The 20881-nt window shown below is 44.7% G+C and overlaps 1 long non-coding RNA gene across 2 annotated transcripts; it reads right to left on the bottom strand.

Annotated features, from left to right (window-relative positions):
* Positions 1 to 267: 267 nt before the first annotated feature.
* Positions 268 to 20648, bottom strand: LOC134426664 (uncharacterized). Of its 2 annotated transcripts, none has more exons than XR_010030019.1 (3): positions 20407 to 20648; positions 20073 to 20174; positions 268 to 1646 (listed from the first exon to the last, which is right to left on the bottom strand). It is a non-coding gene; the product is annotated as an uncharacterized LOC134426664 (long non-coding RNA). The 2 variants fall into 2 exon arrangements; XR_010030018.1 differs by having other exon boundaries at positions 20451 to 20648.
* Positions 20649 to 20881: the final 233 nt, after the last annotated feature.

The following is a 20881-nucleotide window of genomic DNA, read 5'->3' as shown; positions in this document are numbered from 1 at the left end:
CTGGCAGATATTATAGCAGCTTAAAATTTAAAAACCCCAAAACCTTAAACCAAACACAAGTATCAAAGATTCTGCTGAAGATATTCACGTTTCTTAGAGAGATGATTTTTAAAAACAGGATGGAGTGCTTCACCTTACATTAAAAAAAAAAAAAAAAAAGAAAAGGTATTGGATGGGGTTTTTGCTATCAAGAACTGTGGCATGTTTGTAAAGTGCACTTTTAAGTCTTGAACGTTAGGAAGTGCTTTGTCTATTTGTTATCACAAGTATTTGTCAGACATATCAAAATACTCCTTTATTTATCTTTAACCTTCTAGTTCAAAGAAAATAAGAAAAAAAAAAAAAACAAAAAAACAAACACATTTTGGAATTCTTTCAAGTATTATGTTTTGTTAAAAGTGCCCCCAAGGGCAAAGGACCAAAACCAACACAGACCTCTTGCTCATTGAACAAAAAGCCAGCAGCAATGACATGCAGGATGTTTTTGATGCTCTTTGTTGGCTTTTTCTGGGGCTAGTGGCTGAAGCCCTTAATCACTTTAGCTGGAAGTTATTCACAAATAACCCCTCTGAGCTCAGTAATCCTGCCTTGCTTTGTATCATAAAAAAGTATTTTCTGCAGCAGGGATTCCTAAATGGCCTCTTAGATCTCAGCCTTGCATTCCAGGTACTGCTGACTGCAAGCATGTATGACCTGCTCCAGAGCTACAACAATTACAGCATTTCCAATTTTTGTATAAAAGCATTTAAGAGTAAAACAACAAAAACTATTTCATGATGTTGTATAGCACCTTCTTAAGGGTTTGCTCGTACCCCTTCAGGTGTTTCTCACTTTAGGTCAGGTTTGTAGATGCTGAATTTTCTACCACACTGAAAATCAGAGAGTAGCATAAAAACTTGTCAAAACAGAATGAAAATTCAAACCTTTTTTGAAGTTGTACAGCCTTCTTTTATCTTCTGTTCCCTCTAGCTGCTTTCTGAGTGAGAACATCTGTACAGACTACAGCAGGTTTCAAGTCCTTCACTTTGATATACGGTGTATGTTCCCAACAATCTGTTGCTTAAAATAAAAGCTGTCTGGTCTGTGTTGTCACTGTCAATCATAATTTTCAGAGCTCTTCCTCACATTTTCTTTCTGGTTTATAATCATTCGTTTGCAGTTGATAGCTGTATCTTCTGCTTTCCTTCTATTTAGCAAAACTACTTACTTGCCAGAGCTGGTAAGAAAAGTCTGCAGAACTTTTCATCACTGGATATTTTGTTACAGTCAGTTCATCAAGCTTTTTTTGCTACTTGCTCAATTCTAATATATTTTCATTAGGTATCCATAAGGAATTGTAGGTATTCCTGAAGGGATTTTTGAGCATTTCTCTTCCATCACATAGGAATGGGTTTTTTTTGAAGGCCTCTATTGAAACAGCACTGTCCAAAGATTCCCTTTTATATATGGCTATTTTTACTATAGTTAGTATAAAAGAATGCTTTTAGAAGTGACAATATTTCTGGTCCATCTTTGTTATTCACATGTGTTTGTTAAATTCAGCAGGTGATGTGCCTGGGAGGGCTCTTCTGCCTCCTAGCAGATATTCCAGCCAGGGTAAGATAATGAGATACACAAGGTGACTCCTCTCAACCTCACACACAAATCTGAGAGAAAAAAAACCAGAAAGACCAACCAATTAAAAAAAAGTGTTTTGAAAAATTAGTGGTTTAATTCTATAGGTTATTTTGCCAGAAACATGGGATGAGAAAGGATGAATTAAAACTTGAGACAGGAAGCAACCTAGACACGATTTTCCTTTATAATAGAAATTGTCAAGTAGTCCACATCACACAGGGAGGGTAGGGTTAAGTAAAGACTGAAATGGGCTCAGAGGAAATTAAAAAAGCACAAGTATTTTACAACATTTTTGTGGAAAAGGAAAATCACACTCTTACTATTATTCCAATAGAGGTATTTCTGTTGTCCTTCCAGCCCTTCATGTACCTTATCATAATGCTACATGGAGAAAGCAAGGTTGGGGGGTTTTTGTTGTTGTTGTTTTGTTTTATTTTATTTATTCTTGCATTTCAGAAAGTGTAATCAATAAGAAAAGAAATCTGATAGTAGGATTTATCTGTTTAAGTACCTTAGAGTGGTTTCAGTAGGACAAATCACAGCTCCAATCCTGTAATCCAATCACACAAGATCAGTACTGATGTCTAGCCCTGTTGACTTAATCAGAGCTCTGGAGCTGAGGATCTGCCTGTGGGAGCCGAGCTGCAATGCCTGGACTTGGTGATTTATGGGAATATCATTCAATTTAGCCTGGGTTAAAAGTGCAGCCCTGTGCACAGCAGAGTCAATGTGAATCTTCCCAGCCATCCCAATTGAGACAATATCATGTTCCTGAAGGGCCTTGAAATTTATTGCATACATTCCAAATACTGTACTCTTCACAGAACAGCCATCTTTCAGTGTACTATCTTGAAAAAAAGAGACAGAATTTACCATCTGACAATTGTAATAATAAAATACATCATGTCAAAAGTTATAGCATATGGATGGTCCTCTTAGAGAAATCTCCTGGGAATTCCAGTTTATATAATGGTAACATTTGCTACTTTGTTTGAGTGATTAAATTGGTAACAGCTTTTGATAAGACTTTTTACATAGCTTTAAGCTCACTACTGCTTTTTAATCTTAGACATTCTCACATGAACTGCTCAAAGTAATTGTGAACAAGGTTATTAAAGCTTTTTATGATAAGGAAGTATAAGTTTTTTATTTCCTGGAGTACTAAATTCTAGTTTTTCCTTCTCAGCTACACAATGTTCATTTGTGATATGCTGGGTCTTGTATTACTTTGCTTGCTGTTGGAGATGCAGTTAAACATAATTTTAATATTTTTATCTACTACTATTGATCAATTATTCAGGGATAAATGTTAAATGACATCTCAAAAAGTTGCTGTTGTTATCATGGCAAAGAAGTACTACAGAAGTGTTAAACAATTGTTGATTGTTAGCAGAAGGGGAGGAGACATTGTTTTAACAATGGAGGCAGACTCCAAACTCAAAGGTGGAGCTTGTGTCTAAACTTTTACTAAAGGGCCCTGTAAGGAAATTAAAGAGTTCCTGTTATCCAAGTGAATGTGAGTGGACAAGGCTCTGCTCAAAACTGGACTGAAACCAAGGTAGGATGTCCAACCAGCTTTGCAGCAGCATTCAGGGAGTCTTTTGCTCATCATGCTCCCAGCACACCTCCAATATTGTGATCTAGAGCTAAAAGACCATTTTGTTAACATAAAATATGAAATTGTACTTTTCCTGACTGCATGCAGTAACTATATATAAACACTTAAATATAAACATATACACGGACTAGTATCTGCTTGTTTAGATCAAGGATATATTCCTGCTTAAGTGCTTTCCATAAATGATTAAAAGTGCAGTAGAAAGAATGGAAACACACCCCAAGTGTGCAGCTGTAGGTGCTGCATTAAGCATATAAAAGCACACCTTTCTTTGCTGTTGTGTTTCTCTGGAATTAGTACAGACCTTCCAAAATCCCATTGTGGTAAAGATATTGCTGAACTCATTGCTGCTGCCTATGGTCAGTATTCTGGAGTAACATCTGTTATTGATTAGCAGTTTAGATTTCTAAGAATACTGATTTATCTGCATCTATCTGTCATTATATGTAGTTTCATGATCTAATAAAAAGAATACTACTTCATTTCTTATAGGTTCAAGGCAGCATTTCATTATTTTAGCTGAAGAATATGAAGAATTTATCTCTTTTTAACTGGTATCAGAATATCCCAACTTTACTAAAACAAAATTAAAATTACATTTATAGAAGAGAACGCTTTGTACAAATTATGCAAGTCCAAACCATTTCAGGAAAAAGCAGCAGTTAGAAAAAGAACTGCCAGGCAAGTGTACTTTGTATAAAGATGGAAATTCCACAGAAACAATCAGGATACTGGAGATTCAAATATAAGAAACACATAGAAATACTTCATGGATTAATTTAATGTATGGAGGAGATAACCACTCCTGTCCACAGGATGAAAAGGTTTTAACTGTGAATGAGACAATATTTAAGAACATAACTAGTACTTGGCAGTGTATTTATCTTGCAAATGTGATTAAGACGTTGAAAAAATTATCAGTTTGTTTTAATTGTAGTTATCTGCCACCTTGTTTTTCAGGTTTGGAGTCCTCCTTAACTGCCAAGCTCTGGAAAAGCCTTTCAGAGTAAAGGGGCAGGGTTTTGTTAGTCATGAGAACTCAGCTGTGCTCATTACCCATGTCCTGCTGGATAGCACTTCCAGCAGTGTGGTAGCTAGGGAAGAGGCGCTGCGGAAGATTTCGCGATGTCACGGGAAGCTAGGACCTTCGGTTCCCCATAGATAAGACCCTCAGGTACTCATAGATAAGAAATTAACATAGGAATGTGGTCCCACTAACAATAGGAATGTTGCCCCACTGAAGCCAGTAACTTTCCATCCCTTACCCAGTACTTTTCCATTCCCTACTAACCCTAGGTAAGAAGGACAAACCCCTTTTTTGACGTAGAGACCCCTAAGACTATAAGACCCCATGAGAAGAAGTAATAAACGCCTTTTGACCGTCCACCACATTGGTGTCTGCGTATGTCATTGGCCCGAACGGCCCTAGAGAGAGGGCTGTCGAGCTGTACCTCAGAACCAGGTCGCCTGCCTTAGCATAGAAGGCAACATCTGGTGCCGGAACCCGGGACAGCGGCTTGCGCCCGGGAAACGGGAACACTCCTGGAACGAGGACGGCGGCTGCGACAGCGGGACTGAATCGCAGCGGGGGGGACGCTCCCGGACCAGCTTGGACGATGGAAGCCATAGCGAAGGTCGTAACAGAGATGCATGCGCAATGGGGTATAGAATGTAAACTTAAGGATTTAACTCTCGCATTGACGAGATTGATTAATCTTGGGGCTATTGAAAGCCCCGTGGACGTCCTACATTCGGACGTGTGGGATAACTGTACAAAAGCCCTGGCGGAGGACGCTATGTCCTTGGGCTCAGGGAAAGCCCTAAAATCGTGGGGCAGAGTTGTCCAGGCTCTGAAAAAAGCTCGACAAGAGCAAGAAACCTGGAAAGCTGCGCAAGCTTGTTTATTAGCCGTGCCGCAGTTGGGGGTGGGCGCGGCGACACAAACCGCGGAGGTGCTTGACCCGGGCGGGCGCGCGGAGGCGCGAACGCCGGATCCCCCTCAGGGAGCGGACTCACCATCGGAGGGGGGGGAGCACACGCGGGTGTTCTGGCGGGGGCTCGCGGAAGAGGCGCGGAACGCGGCCAGAATGTCGGACCCCATAGGGACCGATAGAAACGCCCCCCCACCATATGCGTTTGAAAATGGCGCCGGACCGCATGGTCAGGGCGGAAAGGAGGAGGCGGGGGGCGGAAACGCAGTCAGCCCGCTGAACAACGCATGTGCGGGCGAGCGGGGGGACGGGGCGGCCCCCGCGGAGGCGCGTAAGACCAATCAGAGCGCTTTATTCAAATTAAGTCCTTGTAGGGCAAGGACCTCCCCCAGCAGGAGGCGGGGGGACCCCAGGGGGAGGGAACGGCCCGACCCCCGCAAGAAGGGGCGGGGTCGGAGCCCGAGGAAAAGGCAGAGCAGCCCGGAAGCGTCTCTTTACTCGACTTCCGGCTCGGACTCAGACGCGAGCTCGGAGCCCGAGACAGGGTCGGAGGATTCCGACTCAGATTCTAGCTCTAACAGAGAGAGAGCAGCGGCATGTAAGGTCACTAGCCACAGCGCTCCTGCATGGGTGAAGGGGTTGCCAGAGAAAAACCGAACCCCGCTTACAAACTGGCGGAAAATAAAAATGGCTTGCGCGGAATGGGCTCCGTCTGCCACTCTGGTGTTCCCGGTTCGTGTGGGGGGGGCAGGCGGAAACCAAAGGATTTATTCACCGGTTAATCCAAAAGATGTGCAGGCAATTGTTAAAGCGATTGCGGATAAGGGAATTAATTCTGCCATGGTTCGCACTCTCATTGACGGCCTTTTTGGTGGAGACGATATGCTTCCCTTTGATATTAAGCAGACGTGTAGAATGATATTTGATGGTGCGGGAATGATCGTTTTTAAACAAGAATGGGAGGATAATTGCCTCAAACAGCTAGCCTTGGTAACGGGGGCAGACCACCCACTGCACGGCTCCAGCATACAGAGGCTAATGGGCACAGACCCCACTATGATCACCCCTCAGCAACAGGCTGAGGGTTTGCGTGCCCATGAGGTTATGACAACCACCCGTGCTGCCCGAGAAGCCATCCGTGACACTTCGAAAGTGGTAGCTAAACCATCCCCGTGGTCTCTCATAAAACAGGGTGAGAGTGAAAGTTTCACTCAGTTTGTGGACAAACTTCAGGCTGCATTAGATTCCTCTGCGTTACCCCCAGAGGCGAAGGGTCCCGTGCTGGCAGACTGCCTACGCCAGCAATGTAACTCAGCCACCAAAGACATTTTAAGGTCACTGCCACAGGGGTCCAATGTAGCTGCCATGATCAGACACGTTGCAAAGGAGGAACATCTAGTTCCCATTCAAGCAGCAGTTCACACCGCAATAACCAGTGTGATGGCGTGTCTTAAGTGCGGCCAGGCAGGCCACTTGGCAGTAAACTGCCCACAGCCAAGGCGCCTATCAGCAGATGCTCCACCACGCCAAGGGGGAGGTAGGGGGCCGTGCTGGGTGTGCGGAAGGAAGGGGCATTTAGCTAAGGAATGCAGATCCAGGTTTCAGGGAAACGGGAGAGGGAGGGGGCAGCCAGGCCGTATCCAGCCCCCTCCCACCTGGAATATGCAGCGGCCCAGCTACAGCAACCCCCAGTGGGGCAGGGGACCCTCATACCCTATGGCCCCACAGGGAGCAGTCAACTTTGCATCCCCTCCAACAATACAATGGCAGAGTTGCGCGGCACCGCCCTCAATACCCTCGCACCCCCCACCGCCACAAGCCGCGCCGGAGTCACAGGAACAGCAGGGGACGTCCCAGAGCGGGATCCCTGGGTGGCCTTGGTCATGAAAATAGGGAAGGAACCCCTGATGGTGTGGGGGACATGCCGCCTTTATGGTAGTCAAGATCCACACGTCATAGGGTTCCAGTTCTGGGCGGACACGGGATCAGACTGCACGATTATTCCCCAAGCACACTGGCCCGGACATTGGCAAATCAAAGAAGTCCCTCCAGTGAATGGAGTGGGGGGGCAGTCCCGGGCATGGAAAAGCACCCAGCTGGTGGCTATAACACTTCACACGAAGAAGGGACCAGAACAGACAGTAGCAATTTACCCCTACATTTTGCAAAATTCTCCACCCCTGTTGGGAAGGGATGTTCTTTCCTTGCTAGGATTTCGGATTACAAATTTATCCTGAGGGCCACTGCCGTGCACCCCGCGCTGCCAATCAAATTGACTTGGAAATCATCAGACCCTGTATGGGTTGAGCAGTGGCCCCTGACAGAGCCTCGAATGGCAGCCTTGCTGGAACTGGTCGACCGCGAACTGCAAAAGGGTCACATAGAACCCTCCACCAGCCCATGGAACACCCCTGTATTCGTGATCCCCAAGAGGTCCGGACAAGGCTATCGTCTCGTCCACGACCTGAGAGAGGTGAACAAGACGATCCGACCCCTGGGTCCAGTCCAGACACTGCTACCCGCGAATTCAGCCATCCCCGAAGGGCAGCCGTGCGCAGTACTGGACATCAAGGACTGTTTCTTTTCAATACCCCTGCACCCTGAGGACAGAGAACGATTTGCCTTTTCCGTGGCGTTTCGGAACGGCGAGCGGCCCAACCTTCGCTTCCAATGGAGAGTGCTTCCACAAGGCCTAGTCGACAGCCCGACCATATGCCAGATCACCGTGGACAAAGCACTGATGCCAGTCCGACACTCCAATCCCACCGCAACCATCATCCAGTACATGGACGACATCCTGGTTGCAGCACCATCAACAAGCCAAGTAGATGACCTGGTGACCACAATCACAGAGACCCTTCAGGCCAACGGCTTCGAGATCGCGAGCGCAAAGATCAAGAGAGGACCCTGCGTGACCTTCCTGGGAGTAGGAATCACAAGCTCCTACGTGACACCCCCCGAGATGAAGGTCAACCGAGACATCAAGACGCTCCACGACGTGCAACGCCTGGTGGGATCGCTGCAGTGGCTTCGCAACGTTGTCCTGATACCTCCCGAAGTCATGGACCCTCTGTACGAACTCCTGAAGGGGAAGAACCCCTGGGATCCCAAGGAGCTGACACCGCAAGCAACGAGCTCCCTCGACTTCATCGAAAACCAGATGTCCACTGGCACGCTTGCCAGGTGGAACCCAGCCATGCCACTGGACTTGTACGTCCACTTTACACCGAAGGGGGGAGTGGGAGCACTGGCTCAAGGACTCGCTGAAAAGGCCCGACCGATCCAATGGGTGGTCCTCGGAAGACCCGCTCGTGCATTTTCCCCAGGAATCGAATGCATCGCCAGTCTCATCATGAAAGGCAGGAGACTCGCCTTGAAACACCTAGGGACAGAGCCGACAAGCATCCACCTTCCGTTTCGCAAGCAGCCGACCTCGGAGTCAGCCACAATATCGGAGTACCTGGCCCTTGCTCTCTCCGGCTTCGGAGGAGAAATCTCCTACTCCTCCAAGCCACCCTGGACGAAGCTGCTGACCGTAGTCGACGTGGACGTGCCACCGAAGGTCAAGGACAGACCGCAGCCAGGACCAACGGTCTTCACAGACGCTTCCTCCACGACTTCAACCGCAGCAGCAGTGTGGCAGGCAGGAGAGCAATGGCACTGCGTCAAAGCGTGTGACCCCACACTGTCGGTGCAACAGCTGGAGGCAGCAGCAGTGGTTTTGGCGTGCGGACTCTTCCAAGACGAACACCTCAACATCGTAACGGACTCTATATTCGTGGCAAGGCTCTGCCTGTCCATGGCAGGACCAGGAGTGTCGACATCAGCAGCAGCCCTAATGCTGGAAGAAGCACTTTCCTCGCGACAGGGCACCGTGTCAGTCATCCACATCAACAGCCATGACCCAGTCAAAGGCTACTTCCAGACCGGCAACGATAAAGCGGACGCCGCAGCAAAAGGCGTTTGGACCCTGCAAAGAGCTCGTCAGCTGCACGAGTCGCTCCACATCGGAGTCAAAGCACTGGCGAAGAGATGCGGAATCCCGACAGCGGACGCGAAACATGTGGTAGCCACCTGCCCTTACTGCCAGAAGTCACCCCTTTGGACCTACGGAGTCAACCCGAGAGGTCTCAAGCCCTCAGAAATCTGGCAGTCGGACTTCACCTGGTGCGAACTGATGAAGCCCCGAGCATGGCTTGCAGTGACAGTAGACACTTATAGCGGGACGATCATAGCTACACAGCACCCCAAAACCAACTCCAAAAACACAATTCAGCACTGGCTGACAGCCATGGCTTGGCTTGGTATCCCCAAGCAGATCAAAACGGACAATGGCTCCAATTTCATCTCTAAACAAGTACAGGAATTCGCTGCAAAATGGGGCATCACGTTAGTGCAAGGCATCCCACACAACAGTACCGGGCAGGCCATAGTTGAGAGAGCAAACCAGACCCTGAAAACCAAGATAGAAGTATTGGCAAAAGCAGAGGGCTTTGCCAATGCCATTCCCCCAGGAGATCAGGCACGCATGCTGGCAACCGCTTTGCTGGCACTGAATCAATTCCCTAGGGGAGACGAAACAAACAGTCCCGTCCAAAAACACTGGGCCACTCGAGCACTAGAAGAGGGCCCACAGGTAGTGATCAGAAACGAACTAGGCGAGTGGGAACGGGGTTGGAGGCTGATGCTCACGGGGAGAGGGTATGCAGCTGTCAAAAAGGACGGCAAAATCAGGTGGTGTCCACTTAAGTCGATTAAACCGGACCTTCATAGCGAGCAGAATGAGACTGACGAGAATTGCGAGTCTTTGTTTACAGGACCTGCTCGTGGGACGCCCTCGTGACGCGTACATCCCGGTTCCAGACGAAAGTGACAGACCACCAAGCCGTCAGGCAGCACCCGAGAGACCCGCACGGGTGAGACCCAAACACCAAGGGTGCTTCTGTGTGATTTTGCTGTTGGGGCTTGTCGCTAGAGGGCAAGCCAGCCCAGTCCACTACTCCCATCAGCCCTTCAGGTGGGTCATGCGACACCTTGGTAGTGGCAAAGCACTCAGAGAAATCACCACACCGAACACTCCATCTTTCGTGCTCCGCATCACCGACCTGTTTCCAGGACAGCCAAGGGCAAACCCCTATTCCCTACACGCCAAACACTCATACCTATCCTACTGGTGCCCAGCTTCAAACCCTGGGAAAAGCTACTGCAATCACCCAGGGTGGGGATATTGTGGGCACTGGGGCTGTGAAACCATAGTTACAGATGCCAGACCGTCGGGGCCTGGGTGGGATCCACAAGAGCCAGACAAATTCTTACAGTTCACCTGGGCACCCATCGGTTGCAAAATACCCTTCTTCTTTCGTGAAAACCCCCATCGAAACCAAATTAAAATCCCTAACTTTCGGGCATGCACTGATTACAACATGACGGTCCTGCAGCCAGACCACCCTAGCTGGGCCACAGGCAGAACATGGACAGTGGTCCTTCAAGGGTCAAAAGAGAGGGTGAACGTGCAAATTATCAGGCTCCAGCCGTCAGCACCCCGAGCAGTCGGACCCAACAAAGTGATTAAAAGCGTGCCGAAAGGGAGAAACATAACCTACCCCAAAACCTTACCCACAGGGGTCAGCAATGTCCCGACCGGTCTAGCGGAAACCTTTCAGATGAGTCGCTTAACCGGGTCAGACGCAGACCCAATCCTTCGTATGTTAGAGGCTACCTTTGTATCCCTGAATGAATCCAACCCTAACCTAACCGAATCCTGCTGGCTTTGTTACGACGTCAAACCTCCCTTTTACGAAGGAGTCGCTTTAGACACTCCCTTCAGTTATTCCACAGCCGACGCCCCTCACCAGTGCAGATGGGATACCCCTCGCAAAGGAATCACCCTGAGTCAAGTCACAGGCCGAGGCAGATGCTTTGGCAATTCAACCCTAGCTAAGCGGGGAGGTAACATCTGCACCAAAATTAGCAGGCTGAACAGAAAAAACAATAAGTGGGCAGTCCCATCCGCATCGGGGATGTGGGTTTGCCAGCGATCCGGAGTGAGTCCTTGTGTGTTCCTTCCCAAGTTCAATGACTCTAACGACTTCTGTGTCCAAGTTCTGATTGTTCCTAGGGTCTTGTACCACTCAGACGAAGAGATGTACCATCTTCTTGAGGGACCCAGCCGGATCCACAAAAGAGAAATAATAACAGGTATAACTATCGCAATGCTGCTCGGCCTGGGAGCAGCAGGAACGGCCACGGGTGTCTCAGCCCTAGCGACACAGCACCAAGGACTGTCACAACTGCAGGCAACGATTGACGAAGACCTGCAGAGGATTGAGAAATCCATCTCCTATCTAGAGAAGTCAGTCTCCTCACTCTCAGAAGTGGTCTTGCAGAACAGGCGGGGCCTGGACCTCCTGTTCATGCAGCAAGGGGGCCTGTGTGCCGCCTTGAAAGAAGAGTGCTGTTTCTATGCAGACCACACGGGAGTCGTGAGAGACTCCATGACGGAACTCCGGAACCGACTGGCCCAGAGGCAGAAAGACAGGGAAGCCCAACAGGGCTGGTACGAGTCCTGGTTCAATCAATCACCATGGCTAACCACTTTGATTTCTGCCCTGATAGGTCCATTGGCGATGCTGTTTCTAACAGTCACCTTCGGACCATGCCTGCTGAACAAGCTGGTCTCGTTCGTTCAGAGCCGCCTGGAACGGACCAACATCCTGTTCATAGGGCGACGACAGTTGCTGTGAATTCAACCAGGGAATTCAACCAAAGAACACTGCCAGTCACAAGATTTTCCAAACTTGTCTGGCAAAAGCTTACTCAGGTTTCCCAAAATCCCTTTCCCTTGTCAAGTCACAACTTTATACCTCAGTTCAGTATCTATGTACACGACTACCTCATTCATTTGTGAAAAGGGAGGGGGAGATGTGGTAGCTAGGGAAGAGGCGCTGCGGAAGATTTCGCGATGTCACGGGAAGCTAGGACCTTCGGTTCCCCATAGATAAGACCCTCAGGTACTCATAGATAAGAAATTAACATAGGAATGTGGTCCCACTAACAATAGGAATGTTGCCCCACTGAAGCCAGTAACTTTCCATCCCTTACCCAGTACTTTTCCATTCCCTACTAACCCTAGGTAAGAAGGACAAACCCCTTTTTTGACGTAGAGACCCCTAAGACTATAAGACCCCATGAGAAGAAGTAATAAACGCCTTTTGACCGTCCACCACATTGGTGTCTGCGTATGTCATTGGCCCGAACGGCCCTAGAGAGAGGGCTGTCGAGCTGTACCTCAGAACCAGGTCGCCTGCCTTAGCATAGAAGGCAACACAGCAGGAACAGCAGAATGCAGGCAGGGGGAAGAACATCCCAGCACAAAATAATTCATTTGTTCTCAGCTGGTACAGTAACTGAACTAAGTGCCCAGATCCTCATGCTCTTGAAGTGTTCTCCATCACCAGCAGATTTCAAAGACTGCTATGTGAAAGTCTTTCAGGCATAACTGTACTGTTATTCTCTAATGTTTTCATTTTTTTCCACACAAACACAAAAAGAAATGGAGAACACAGTCTATTTAAAAAACATATTCTTTAGCCAGTGTGAAAACATTGAGGAGTACACATTTTCTTAAGCAGCTTTGTGCATTAAAACTGAAGTAATGTAACTTTTTATAAAATATGCTTTAATGGTTCCACTATTTTGAAATAAAATTATTTGCTTTCAAAACATAGCTCCACTATCATTGATTAACTTGGATGTTTGGGAATTTCAGATATCCTGCTGAATGGCTCACCTGATCAATGCAGACATCCTTAAGAGGGGAGCTTGCATCTGTGCAAATAAGATTTCTGCTATTTGAAAATATAACAAAACTTTTAACGATCCACATTAAAAGGAAACAAAAAATGTTTAATTTAATCACTTTGTAGGACATTGTTGATTCTATTGGGTTTTGTACACTAGGTCAAATTTTTTTTATGTTACATTCCTTGTTTAGTCCAAATCATGGCAATCTGCCAGCCAGGGCTTTTAGTGATAAATTCTGCTATACAAAGCAAAAGTTTTTATATGTGAGGCCACTTCCTTCTGCTATTTTATCATCTTCCTGGTTTTGTCTGTTTTCAATAAATGCCTTTGTATTTTCACATCTTTTATTTGCTTGTATACACAGACACTTTCCTCTGCATTAAAACTGATAGTTGCAAGTTGGTAAGGATAAAAAAGACAGACTGTTGACTTAAATTTCACTGCACTAATACATTATATGAATGCTTTAATGTTACTGTATTAAAAGATCTTAACATTGATAATTAAAGTATTTCCTGAATTTGGCAGGGGGGAGGAGAGGCAAGCATGATGTTTCATAATAAGGTTTTAAAATGGAAATAATCTCTGGGTACAGCTACACTTTAGTACTACAGATTGGCATATGAAGGCTGGGTTCTCACAGTGAATTTGCATTATTTTAAAGCACCTCAAATTTAAACATATTGAAATTTAAAATCTGAAAAGAAATTATGGTGGAGGTTAAACATCTCTCCTTTATCTGTCCCAAGGGGCTGAATATTTCTGCCTGAGGAGAAAAACCTAAAAAAACTCATCAGTAAAGAGAGGCCACAAAGGCCCCTGCACACACAGTGGAACCCAGTCAGTCTTGAGGGAAAGGAGAATTTGAATTAGGAGTGGTCAGAGGAGAAGGATGAGGTTGGAGGGAAAAAGTTGAAGTTGCAATGCAGCAAACTGGAGAAAAGCTTCTGGAACATAAAAGAAAGAGAATCTGTCTCTGCTGTCCCTGCCCATTTTAGCAGTCTGTCATGAATTCCTTTTTTCCACAAAAAATGTTACCAAGGATGTAAGCTACAAATCATCATGGACTAATCTTTTTATGAAGACTTTTTTTGTTGTTCTGCAGACGTATTGTTCTTTTACAATCATATTAACAGACTAAAAATAACAAGGGCAGTTCTACCAGACTTAAATTACAATTCTGTTTCTTAGGCATTATTATTTTATACTGTGCTGATTGAGATCACAGAAATCTTTTTCTGACCACAGAGGTATAAGGTACCAAATTCATCCTTCCTGTAACTGTACTGAGGTAAATGGAGTTACATAAGGAATTAATTTGACCTGTCTCCTCCATTTCCTTAGAAAAATTCTTTGTTTTAGCTCTTGCCAAGTTTTCACTTCAGCTCTCCCTTGCTTAACATCTTCTTGTGCCTAGAGAAAAGTTTTGCTTTCTTTAAGAGTATAAAGAGAAATACAGCAGGGGAAAGACAATTAAGGTGAGGATCTGCTTTTTAAATTACACTTCAGTTATGGTAAGAAAATGCCAAAACCTTTTTATTTGGAATAGATGTGTATGGGATTATTCTTACATCTGTGAGGATATGAAAGGTATAAAGCAGTACATATAACCATGAGAGGGCAAGGATTTCAGTAATGTTTTTCTGCCTAAGACCCATTTGTTTATTTCTAACTGCAACAGCTGTAATAAACAGGAACCTTTCTTGGCTAGAGACCAAAAGAATTTAAAATATTACACATCACCTTTTAACAAAGAATCATCCCCTTTCCCTAGACTCAACAGGTATATTCAAAAATAACCTATGAGAGAAGCTGAAAGCCTACTCTCAAGAGTATATAACTGCAATTTCATGATGCAATAAATTTAATTTTTGGATGGCAATGTGGCATGAAATTCTTTGTAGAAATTCAACTTGGCAGTACAAAGTTATTTAAAACCCAAAACCCTCAAAAACAAGGACTGGTGAGTGGTTTTCCTCCCAATGGTTTTATGTTAGAGTTGCTATCATCTGTCTTCCTGCTGCCAGTAAAAAGCCAGGATAAAGCTTGGTCTAAACTCATAGCTCACTAACTTGAAAGAAATGCAAATGCATGTTCACATTTAATCTTGATCAATTTATTTCCATTAGATGATCTGGGATTGCACAGATGAGATGTAACTAGCATGTAAACCTGAGTATAGGCTCAGTTTGAGAAGGGCTGAGCATGAGGGATCAGAAAGTGAAATTAATGGAGAGTCTGTGGTTCAGGGTAAGGTTATAATTACACAGGGATATTGTCCCCACAGACAAACTTACCATCCAGCAGCCTCCCTTCCTTCTTTCCACACCATCTGTGTGTCACAGTCTACCAGGGCTGCAGTTGTGCCAATGCAACTGTTTGTGGGTCCAGAGCATGAATTTAATCAATGGAACAATTCTGGTTAAAAATGGTTGGATTAGACAGAACTTTAAAAATCTGGATTGAGTGATTTGATTTACAGCATGGCTTCACAAACAGCTGCACAAACAGCTCAGAGGCCACAATAAGTCAAAATCATTAGTTGCCAGTTCCTGCTCCTGTCTGAATTTATGGTTCCATATTTATTAAACCCAGATTTGTGCTCTGCTGACTAGCCAGCAGCAAGATTTGAGCCAGCTCACGTGGAGATATGCCATTGCATTTCACTCACTGGTGAATCAACACGAGCACCTGGTGTGACCCCTCTAACACAGCATGTCATGAGCAAGCTCAGCTTGTCACTTGGCTGCCACCTGTGCCAGGGGACACCAGCCCTGGTGCACTGGGACTTGGCTGAGGAGGCTTCTTCAGGCAGGAGAAGGAACTGTGGGGCTCCCATCCATGTGCATGCAGCCAGAGCAGGATTCATGCATGGTCTGCAGCCCAGCTGAGGCTCCCACTGTAGGATGAATCAGGAATTTGCAATTCCCAGGCCTTGCTGAGACTGGAGAGTGGTGTGTGAGAATCCATCTAACCATGCCAAGCTGGAGTCAGCCAGCAGAGGGGAATTCAGACTGTGGCTACTTCTCAGGGTGGGAACAGTCTGGCCTTAATCAGCACACTCTCCTTTGAGAGTTAATTTACATCAAGTTCTTTCACTTTCCTGAGATAGAAAAACCTTCTCCAGCTTCATGCAAAATTCCATTCATGATCTGTTTCAGCCCATGTTCTTTGAATCCAAGTCCTCTTTTTCTGTTATTTTAGGCCCAGCTTTCATGCTAGAAAGCATCCTGCTTGTGTCTAGTACTGTGCATAATTAATACAGGTAGAACAAGTTCTCATGCAAAGTGTATTTCAGATCAGAAGAACTACAGAGGTGATGGACTTTTGCAATTTTTGATGCATTTTGTTTTCCTCACTGGGACATTCTGTTGTTTTTTCCTCAATGACTCATAAGGGGCCCCATCAGTGTTACACAATGGAAACAACCACTGCCTTCCAAAACCAGTAATATTTGATGCTAGGGGTAGATAAAGCTCATTTAGAAATCTTAAAAAACCCACAAACCCTCAAATGTGTCAAGAATACGAATTGAACTGCAAATAAAATTCAGGATATGATTTCAAAGTTAATCTGAGAGAAACCTCTGCCAAATTTTTAGAAGAGACATATCTTTATTCTTGGGGGTTTTGACTATTTTAATGGAACTAGCTTCCTATCCATACAAAAAAGCACCATTCATAAAAGATGTTTGACTTGCTAAGCTTTAGCTTTGATGTTCCCCAAAGCAATATAAAATACCTGCATGTAAAATTTTTTTGGCCTAAATGAAAGGTACAAGCACTTTTAAAACCTTTGAGACAACCAGCAAACAGGATTTTCTACAAAAATGTTTTTCCAGCTGAAAAAAATATGATCAGTGTGACAACATAAACATTTTAAGAAACAATACATGGCTAAAACCCATCTGCCAGGCAGAGGAAGTCAAAGAGTTTGCCTGAGGGGTTTAAGAATACCAGATTATTCAAGTACTGATAAATTAAAAAAAAAAAAAGACAAAATAAATAGGGGAAAAAAGGACAAGCTGATGGTCTAAGACTTTCCTGCATAGAAACTATTAAGCAATGTTTCTTAAAAAATAAAAACTGTTAGATTGTCTATATTTCAAACAAAAGTATTATTTAATACAATGGCTGGGTATCAATGACAGTGATGCTATCAACAAGATGTTGTTTTAGGAAATGAAATGCTTGCACCATTTTCCTAAACACGAGACATCTACGTGAGCAAGCTGCAAAATCAACCAATCAATTCTATATTATAAAACACTGCACAACACCTGCATTGTTGAAGATGTATCTATATTTTTGGTATAGATCTATATTCTCTAAGAATGTATTGTTGAGACTGTACAGATGTTCATGTCTCTAAGATGAACTGTTTTCCTCCAGGGTAACTATCCATCTCACCAGATCTAACAGAAATCACACTCAGCCACACTTGCAAATGAGTGATGTCTTGCCTGCACAAGAAACAGGAATACCTGCACGGAGGTGAGTCTTCCTTCCAACAGTGAGGAGCATTATTCCATCTCCCTGTGGCTGACACTGACATCCACTCTGATGGCCCAACAGTTACTGTATTTCTTTCTGCACTGAGAAAATTCAAAATTTGATTTTTTACACTTGACTAGAATGCTACTACGAACATCCTCATAGCTCATGCTTTTGATTAGAAATAAAAACTTTATGAAATCTATAATCGTAAAATTTTTATTTTCATTCACTGCTCTTGGAATCTGGCTCTAACTGAAGCCCACAGGAATGGCTTCATATTTAATGAGCTTTATAGACCACAAAAATGTCGTGTAAGGGTTTCAGTTGTCTTCACTGACTCTCTGTATAGGGACAAATGCCATAACAGATGTGCTCCTCAACTCTTAAAATGAAAAATGACATGACAAATTACTTCTTAGTGGAAACTGAATCAGAACAGTAGCTGAACTATCCAAAAAGAGACAGAATAAAAAATAGACAAAGTATATTACCTGAAAAATCAGCAAGTAACCACATTTATCATTGAGGAATCAACCCTGCCAACAGCAGGTTTTGGAGAAAGCCCAATTTTCCACTAAAGACTTTCTATCAGACTATTATTTATATGAATGACAGACTACAAAGTTCTTCCAACACTGAAGGTTAGTCTTGTGGATAGGAAACTGACAAAACATACTGGTGGTAAAAATAGACCTAAGACTATTGAAGATGCTACAAGAAGGAAAAAACTCAAGCAATCCTGAGAAAACTGTTGATTTAAAGTCTCAATCATATGAAGAAAAGAATTAAAATTGATATATACTTCAAAACAGAACAATGATCAAAATTCCATAAAATAAAGTAGATGCAAAAAAAGTTATTCACATGAGCAGGAAATAATTTATTGGAGTTTGTACTGGAATTTGCTGAGATTGTAACCTGTATTGCTCCTGGCATCTTTGTTGGTAAGGAACTACCCCATATTTAATGATAGTGGTGTTGCTGTTGGATTGCCAAAAACCAGGGAGGAGTTCTGCTATGGTAGAACTGCTATAGCTACAACTTGGAACTGTGACTGTAATTCTTTACTTGATTTTACACATTTTCAAAAAAATCTACTCCTGACCTAGTTAGGTTTACAGCCAGACATGAGCTTTACTTTACACACAGGAAAATGAGGCAACAGGGTGAAAGGTTTGATCTTAAAAGTTTCTGTGGCACCTCTCAGCTACACATTGAACAGCTTTGTCCACCAAAGCACCTTGTACACAGATTTAAGTTTTATGTTTAGAACACTTGTAGGATCAGGCACGTGGAAAGTAAGTGTATTTATGATACACACAGCATGAATGGAAATATTTTAAGGAATATCTGCCATTCTTTCAAACACACAAAGGCCTTGGAGAGAACACTATAATTTCACTACTCTTTTGTACTATGTCATCGTATCATTAATAAGTCATCCTACTAAAGCAGGACTGAAAAGAAGAGATTCTTCCTGAGAAGGTATTAAATGACATATATTCCAGAGTGCCAACACAGTAAGCTATATATTCAGCAAAACACTGAAAATTTCCCTATTCAAGTTACTAATGAAGGTAGAATAAAGAGCATTTTCCATACCTCATGAGTTTGGAATTGGATTTCACCAAGAAATTTCTATTAAATATTGCAACTGGTCACTTGTAACTAGGACAGACATTTCTCATATCTTCCTTCCATCACAAAACAATTTTTCACTTTGCTATTAAATTTGGAGAGTTTTAAAACTAGTTTTGCTGTCATGCAGTCAACAGGAATTTTGCACTGAATGGGTGGGAGGAGGACTGTTCTCCACACTTCACTCTCCCCTGCTAATAGAATGAGTGATAAGCCTTTTGTATTTTGGAGAAGGAAGGAAAGGAAGGAAGGAAAGGAAGGAAAGGAAGGAAGGAAGGCATAAAAATGTATACCTTATATAAAGGTGTAAAACAGCATAAATTAAATGACAGCAAACAATCTGTGATTGATTATAAAATTAGACTTTTTCTCATGAACCAGATTCCCCACTAATGTAAATGAACAGTTTGCTCAGTATGCAAAAATATTCAGAGCCCACTGTCAGTTCATCTGCACTGACTTATTTTAAACCATCATTTAATGGCACTTTATAGACATAATTTCAAAATAAATCTTCACCAAGGTGATGCCTCTGTTTTATGTAATCATATCCTTTTTTATAACTAACTTACTAAACTTGTAACAATATTTAATTTCAAATACGAATGACAATGAGGAGTATTTTAAAGGTTTATGATTTTTAGATGAGGTAAAACACTTTATTACCAGAGCAGCTGTCAGAAGCAAACCTCAGCTCTCAGCAAAATGGGCTGTAATAACCAGCTATTAGCAGCCGTGTCAAGAGGTGAGTGCTCCTGACACAGCTTCCTAGACGGTGCTCTGTCCCATGCCAGCCTACAAAAGGAAAATGAAAAACCCGATATTTTCCTGTTGGCTGACCTTTTCCTCCCACAGCTTCCTTTCTGAATAAAATTTTGACACAAACGGTTTTTAAAAAATAATAAGGGGCAGTGCCAAGGAAGGAAGGAAGGAAGGAAGACTGATGTGTGCCAGTACACTTCAGCTTACCTTTACAGACTTTGGAGGCTGCTCATATCCTGACTCCCATGGTTGGTAACTCACTGAAGATCTTTACTGAAGACTAAAGAAATGCCACAGATGCTCTGGCTCCTAGGGCAGTAAGCAGGAGAGTCCTTTCTGTTACCCACACAGACAATGCTCACCAACACAAAACCCCTGCACGGCCCAAGGGGCACAATCCCATTTCTACACCAGGCTCTCCATGACCTCTGTGGCAAGGGGAGCACCCAGCATCGGATAGAAGAACAAGGAGCAAGAAACCAGCAGAATATATGCAGAAACATCAGATGTCTCGGGCTCTTTTCCAGAGACTTCAACCCACCTCGTCCCCCTTCACTACAGGGCTTCAGGCCACTCTGCCCTCACCTTCCAGTCTCCTCCCGCTCCCCTTTAGAATTCCCAAAAGAGTCTTTAGACCTCCACAAAAGAGTCAGGGGCTCTGCAGACATTTTCTGGCTCTTGCAGACCCCAAAACACGACCTCGGCCGGCACGAGCCCAGTGACCCGGCCCAGGCTCCTCTCGTTCCCAACCGCCCGGGCGACCCCCGACAGTCCCCGGGCAAGTCGCTTGAGGGGCCTGGGCGCTGGGGGGCCGCGCCGTACGGGACCTGCCAGGGAGGGAACACCGCAAAGGGCAGCCGGGAGACCCCGCTCCGCAGCACAGGTCGGCCGGGGCGCTGACGGGGATGAGCAGCGCGGCGCTGGCCGCGACCCTGCGGCGCGGGGGTGGCGGCGGAGGGGCCGGGCGGGGCCGCCTCCCCTCGGCGGGTCACATGAGAGGGGCGGGCGGCTGGGCC

This window comes from Melospiza melodia, chromosome 18, assembly GCF_035770615.1.
Source record: "Melospiza melodia melodia isolate bMelMel2 chromosome 18, bMelMel2.pri, whole genome shotgun sequence".
Lineage (NCBI taxonomy): Eukaryota > Metazoa > Chordata > Aves > Passeriformes > Passerellidae > Melospiza > Melospiza melodia.
This window is presented reverse-complemented; position numbering and strand designations above follow the sequence as displayed.